We start from the raw sequence: 7,500 nt of genomic DNA on the forward strand, positions 1-7,500 counted from the left end.
TCATTCTAGCTTCGGTCTCCCAAGTGATTATATCCTGACCATTACAGTCCCAGACGACCTTGACCATCTGGACCGTCTTCTTCCTTGTTGCTTTTTCCATCCTATCTATGATTCGAACTGGCCTCGTTTCCAAGGTTAAGTTCTGACCAAGATCGTCTGGAATGGCAGGAAGAGCGATGTCCTGGTCCGTCAAACATTTCCGAAGTTGGGAGACGTGGAACACATTATGAAATGCGTCCATCTTGGCCGGCAAGTCTAACTTGTAGGCCACCATCCCAACTCTTTCAATAACCTTGAACGGCCCCAAGTATCTCGGGTCTAACTTCCGTCTCCCGGAAATTCGGACTCGTCCTTTGAAGGTAATCATTTTGAGATACACCAAATCACCTACTTGAAACTCGAGATCTTTCCTTCTTCGATCTGCATAGTTCTTTTGGCGTTCTTGTGCCTGTCTCATCTTGTCCCTCAAGAACTTGATCTTTTCGGTTGTCTCTTCGACAATCTCCGGACCAATCATGCTGCGTTCCCCAACTTGGGTCCAGCATAGGGTGTCCTGCATGGACGCCCATACAGAGCTTCGTATGGCGACATGCCAATACTACTATGGAAACTATTGTTGTAAGCAAATTCTACCAGAGGTAGATGTTTCTCCCAGGAATCACCCCAGTCTAGAACACATGCTCTCAACATATCTTCCAATGTCTGAATCGTACGTTCAGACTGTCCATCCGTCTGTGGGTGATAGGCTGTACTCATGTTCACCCTCGTTCCTAAGGCCTTTTGGAAAGCCTTCCAGAAGTAAGATGTGAACCTTGAATCCCTATCCGAGACTATGCTTGCCGGCACACCATGTAGACGGACGATCTCATCAATATACTTACGTACAATCTGATCTACCCCGTCCGACTTCTTGATGGCCAGGAAGTGTGCTGATTTGGTTAGGCGATCAACCACAACCCAAACCGCATCCTTCTTATTCCTCGTGGTAGGGAACCCGGTCACAAAGTCCATTGTGATGTGATCCCATTTCCATTCCGGAATAGGCAAGCTTTGTAATAACCCACTAGGCACCTGATGTTCTGCTTTGATGAGTTGGCAAGTGGAACACTTGGCCACCCATTCCGCTACATCTGCCTTCATACGGATCCAATGATAGAATTTCTTAAGGTTCTGGTACATCTTGGTCGCCCCAGGATGAACCGAGAATCTGGACTTATGAGCTTCCCTCATAATCTCTTCCTTTAGACTCCTATCATTAGGAACGCTGATCCGACCGTTTACTAGGATGGTACCATCCCTTGCGATCTGGTACTCCGTCCTATCATTCTGAGCAACCTTATTCAGGTTCTCGTCCTGACCTTGAGCTAACCGGATTCGGGTAAGCAGGTCGGCTTGGTTAACCGCCTCCAACCCCAAAGCTTCGGTTGTCGTAGTCAGCACATTCAGCCGCAGAGCACGGACCATACCGTCCAGGTCGTCCGCCTCCCGTTCGGCCGATACATCAGCCCTCTTCCGGCTCAAAGCGTCTGCTACCAGATTAGCCTTTCCCGGATAGTAGGTGATGTCCAAATCGTAGTCAGCTACGAATTCCATCCACCTCCTCTGCCTTAAGTTTAACTCAGGCTGGGTGAATATATACTTAAGACTCTTATGGTCCGTAAGTATCTGAACTTTGGCGCCATACAAGTATGATCGCCAAATCTTTAAGGCGAATACTACCGCAGCCATTTCGAGATCATGGGTGGGGTAGTTTCCCTCATGTTTCCTCAATTGCCTGGACGCATAAGCAATGACTTTCCCATGCTGGGTCAATACGCAACCTAGTCCAGTGATGGACGCGTCCGTATAGACCACATATGGTTGGTCGGCCTCCGGAAGTACTAGGACGGGTGCGCTAGTCAGCATGTTCTTAAGTGCGGAGAAACATTCCTCACACTCTTCAGCCCATGTGAACTTAACGTCCTTCCCAGTCAACCGCGTCATAGGCTGAGCCAAGCTTGCGAATCCTTTCACAAACTTCCTATAGTAACCTGCCAGCCCTAAGAAGCTTCTGACTTCCGTAGCACTGCGTGGTCGGGGCCAATCCTTGATTGCCCTGATCTTCTCTGGATCCACCGAGATGCCCTGATCGGAAACAATATGGCCGAGGAACCCAATACTCTTCTGCCAAAAGCTACATTTACTGAGTTTAGCATAGAGTTTGTGTTCTCGTAATCGTTCCAGCACGGCTCTCAAGTGTTTCTTATGAGATTCCTCATCCTTGGAATAAATTAGGATATCATCAATGAAGATGATCACGAATTCATCCAAGAAATCTCGGAACACGCTGTTCATCATTTTCATGAAAGCGGCAGGTGCATTGGTCAGACCGAACGGCATCACTACGAACTCGTAATGACCGTACCTGGTCCTAAATGCCGTCTTCCTAATATCATTTGGCTCTATAGGGATCTGATGATACCCTGAAGCCAAATCAATCTTGGAAAACCACTTGGCTCCTTTGAGTTGATCCAACAGTTCGTCTATCCTGGGCAACGGGTACTTGTTCTTCACAGTGACCCTGTTCAACCCTCGATAGTCGATGCACAGACGCATGCTACCATCCTTCTTTCTCACGAAGAGGACTGGTGCACCCCAAGGGGAGCTACTTGGCCGTATGAACCCCTTGTCAAGCAATTCTTCCAATTGCTTCTTTAGCTCGGCCATCTCGGCCGGAGCCATCCGGTACGGACTCTTGGACAGCGGAGCTGTCCCTGGCTCTAGTTCAATCATAAATGGATCCGACCTATCAGGGGGGACACCCTGAGGTACCTGGAACACATCTCGGAATTTCGACACCAACGAATCCTCTGCAAGGTCTTTCAGACAGACAGAACTGCCCGGCTCTGTAGTTGTAATTGTAGCCAAAAAGGACTGACAACCCTGTTCCAACATCCGAATCGCTCGAACTGCTGAAACCACTACTTTCTCTTGAGCCGGACACAGACATTGGTACTGAATCGGTCGAAGCCCAGTCTCCAATTGCACACGACCTTTATGGCAATCGAGAGTGGCCCGATACTTTCCCAACCAGTCCATACCTAGGATCACTTCGTGATTCTTTAGGTGGACACAGACTAAATCCACAGGGAATACCTTTCCCTGTATTGACACTGGGATATTTGACATGAGACCTAGCGAGTTCATGGCTTGCCCTCCGGCCGCCCTCACTATCCCAAAATTATCTCCAGCGTCCAGACAGAACAGACCCTTTCCGACCAGTCCCGGACTCACAAAACTATGTGTAGCCCCTGTGTCGAAAAGTACGTGGGTTTCCACACCACCAATCATGAGGGTTCCTAACAGAGACCCTCATCAGAATCCCCTAGACATTCTAGGTTCCATACCAAGCATTTCTACTTGAATGTAAAAAGAAAAATTTAGGAATTACCAGAGATCGAATCAAACGATCCAGAAGCGCCGTCGTCCCGGGATAGCTCATACACCCTTGGTGTTGTGGTCGGCCTACTCTGGGTCGACTTGCCTGTGTCTCCACGGCCCTTCCCTTGTCCTCCTTGTAGCTTAGGACAATCTGACTTGTAGTGTCCCCTCTTGCCACATAGGAAGCAAGTCACGGAGCCGCTGCCACTGGACTGGTCTGAGAATTGGTTTGGTCGAGTGCAGTTTTGGATCGTGTGATCCATGCTGCCACATCGCACACAAGCCCCCATGGCCTTCCAGCACTCACCGGGATGATTCTTTCCACACTTGGGACATGTAGGTCGGCCACCAGAGGTCTTACCTCCGTCCACCTGGTCCCACTTCCTCTTTTTATCATTTGTTTTGCCCGACGGGCCAGACTGTGACTTAGCCTTAAGCTTAGCTTCTTCAGCCAAGTTAGACTCTAGCAAAGCCACCCGTTCCACCAGTTCCCCGACGGTGTTGAAAGTGCGGATCGAGCAATGGGTCTTCAGTTCGGGCTTTAGGCCTCGGGTGAACCTACGGACCTGGACTGCCTCGTCCTCCAGCTCTCTTCCAACAAACCGTCTGAGCCGGTTGAATTCTTCTTCGTACTCCCGTACGGTCCTGCGGCCTTGGGCCAAATCTAGAAACTGAGCTTCCAGACGATCCCAAGCCTCAGCAGGGAAGTATTTGCGGTTGAATTCAACTTCAAAATCCGCAAAACTTTCCAGACTCCCATTGGTGCGCTTGTCCACCGCAAGCCACCAGTTATGCGCGTCCCCTTCCAGGAAGTGAACCGCAATGTCGCGTCTGTAATCCACTGGACAGCGAGTTGATTGAAAGTTTCGGACCAACCTACTCCTCCACTCGTCTGCCACAATAGGGTCGGTGCTACCGGAGAAATGCTTCGTACCCAACCGGGATAAATGTTGAAGCAGACTCAGATAGTCCACCTTCTTTCCAGACTTTTCCGGTGGATCGATCTCGATCACCTCGACCGTTTCCACAACTGGACCATTGGTGTTGGGGGTGGTCGTAGCCACAGGCGTAGCCTGACCAACCGAGGAGTTCACTAGTGGCGTGAACAGTTGCGCCATGGCCGCAACCTGAGTCCCCATTACCTTCATGGCCTCTAACAAGTCCTCTTTGGACAGTGTTGTGGGCACATTAGCCATTCCATCGGCCATTCTCTCATGCTGGTCACCATCGCGGTTAGCGTTCGAGGATTCCACTTCCTCGTCACTCTCCCGATGTTCCTGACCATCCTGTTGCGTCCCCGTAAGATTAGCCTGATCAGTTGGCAACACGTCTCTAGTGTCAGCTGCGGCCGGATCGGTTTGCAATCCGGATAGATTGGTCCCGTCCATGGCCGCTTGACTAGACTGACCGGCTGTTTTCTTACTCTTTCGGGACTTTCCCGATCTGCTTTTTCCAGCCTAAGGATTCAGACAATGTTAGTACGAACACACTAACATAAACAAAACAAAACAATCCCTAGACTAAGCAATCAAACCTCACCGTGAGACCTAATCAGCTGGCTGCGTGTGTGTGTGTGGACTGCCTAACCCAACTATCCTAGAATCAAGCATGCTCTGATACCAACTTGTAAGACCCGAACCCTGGCCTCTCGACCTGATGGAGTCCGCAGGCTTACTTATTAATTTCTTTGCTCGTTTGATCCATTTTGATGTCTATTAGTTACTAAGTCATATTCGAATATGAGGTTCATAAACAAAGGAACAGATTGCACAGCGGAATAACAATGTATAAACTTTGTATTACTTAGAAACATGAGATTCAATACACAACTTCTTAACAGTCTCGTAGACAATCACTAGTTCATCCCTAGTATCATCTAACCACACGTTACACAGCCTCTCACTGACCGAGCCTTCACGGCTCCTTGGCTTGACCAGAACCATCCTTAGTTCCTGAAACCACAACCAGATAAGCATTAATCATAACCGAGAATAGAACGGATTGATTCTACCATGCTTGGCTTGGTTCCTAGAACTTAGATAAACCTCAGTCAACATAATCACAAAAACGTATGGACCTACCTACCGTATCCTAAGTCATACAACCAACCACCCCTTGACTTAGAATCAGATAGATAGTCCAGAATAGATAACAGAACACACGAACAGATCCGGATCGTTCCCAAAGACCAATCCGTCTATCCGGATAGAATCTAGGTGCGACCGGTCAATGGAGTCCGGCTCAATGGCCCAACGGACTCCCTTACCTGATCCGGCCTTAGGCCTGGATCCAATCGGCCGAGTAAGCCTCAAGCCTAATCCGGAAGGCTTAGCAACCGGTCAGACCTTGCGACTCTACCTTGGCTTAGACAAACCGTGACCTTGTATTCACTAGACAAGCCATAGGCTGATCCATAAGGATCGGTCCTAACTTGTCCCGAAAGACACCGTTTGGAACATGCACCCTTTGGCCAATCGTGCCTCTTGGTCCTCGTACCTTTTGATGTTCGCAACCTTTGGTAACTCGTACCTTTTGGTCCCTGACACCCTTTGGCAACTCGCAACCTTTGAACACTCATGACTCTTGACAACTCGTGCCCTTTGGGTCATTCCCAACCGTTCGTCCTAACCGCCCAGTCTTGGTGCGATCGGATCATCCGTCTAACCGACCCGTGTCAAGGTTAGCGGTCTAGTTATGTACGGCCAAAGCCTAGGGACGTGTCCCTTGGACTCAACCAACACAACCCTTCGTGTTTAACCAGAGAGAAGAGAAGAGAAGCGAATTGAAATAGATCAGGAGAGCCGGATGGGACTTAGGAACCGACCAGAGCCGCCGTGCGGTCGCATGGACCGTCCGTTCGGTCTGATGGAGCCACGGCCCATCACATACCTTGTGAACCACGTCTGGGTTCTCCATGCTCTTCTCCTTGTCTTGATCTCCCATTCTTGACCGGGGTTAGTTCTCAAACGATCAGAGTCGCCGGAACACAACACCACCACAATCGGCCTTTCTCTTGGCCGGAACTCTCTCTTTCTCTCTTTCTTTCTCTCTACGTTTTTCTCTGAGTATTTTACTCTGGAATTGGATAATGAAATCGACCAGAGAGCCCCCATATTTATAGAGAACGAGGGGGTAAGTCTTGCCCCACGAACAGGCACGACTTGCTAGCGAAAGGGCACCATCGGCCAAGGGTTGTCCCCTTTCGGCCACTTGCATCCCTTCGCCCTTTCTGATTGGGTTTGGGGTCGGTCACAAGCCCAACCCACGCCCTAGGCCTTCTGGGCACAGCCCACAGCCCTGACCAAGGACCCAACAGCCCATGGCCTCATGGCCGGACCTCCCAGCCCGCCACTGACCCAGACCCGGACCATCGGCCTAAAGCCCGGACAGTCCGTCTAGCTGAGATGAGCTGACACTCAGCTGCCTCAGCTGAGTGAGCTAGTTGTCCAGCTAGTGGAGCTGACTTAGTAGGGACTGAGCTGGAGTAAACTGCTCCTAGCTTCCTTGAGCTGGCCAAGCTACTCGTCCACTTTGTCCTAGCTACCGTCTTACTCGTCCTAGCTAACACCTAGCTCGTATAAGGTTAAGTCTAAGTTTCCTTATATCCTTAACCTTCTTTCTCGACCATGGAACGCTTGCCTTGATGTCTCAAGACCGGCTTGTACGTTTCCTCGAACCATGGCCGTCCCAACAATCCTATTCAGGATTGGGGGCGTGACAGGTAGAATCCTTTGCAGACGACTTAAATACGCGACGGGGTATTGTAAGTGGCAGAGTGGCCTTGCTGCCACGATCCACTGAGATTCAGCCCTTTGTCGCTAAGATTCGACCCTCCCCCTTTCCAATCACATGTTCCTCCCCAAAACGTTAAAAACCAAAAACCCCAAAAAAATTCAAGTATATAAGAAGATCCCGTCAGAGGTTCGAGATTTTTACTTGGTGAAATTCACTCTCAACCTAATATTTCAGATTGGCCGATGAAATGCAGCCCGCATGTGCACAAGTCTCGGCCAAAAGCATCCTGACGGGAGCATCAAAACCCAAAAGAGTTAATTCATCCCTTCAGTACGCTTGCTTAAC

This window comes from Brassica napus, unplaced genomic scaffold, assembly GCF_020379485.1.
Source record: "Brassica napus cultivar Da-Ae unplaced genomic scaffold, Da-Ae ScsIHWf_304;HRSCAF=495, whole genome shotgun sequence".
In the NCBI taxonomy this organism is placed as follows: domain Eukaryota; kingdom Viridiplantae; phylum Streptophyta; class Magnoliopsida; order Brassicales; family Brassicaceae; genus Brassica; species Brassica napus.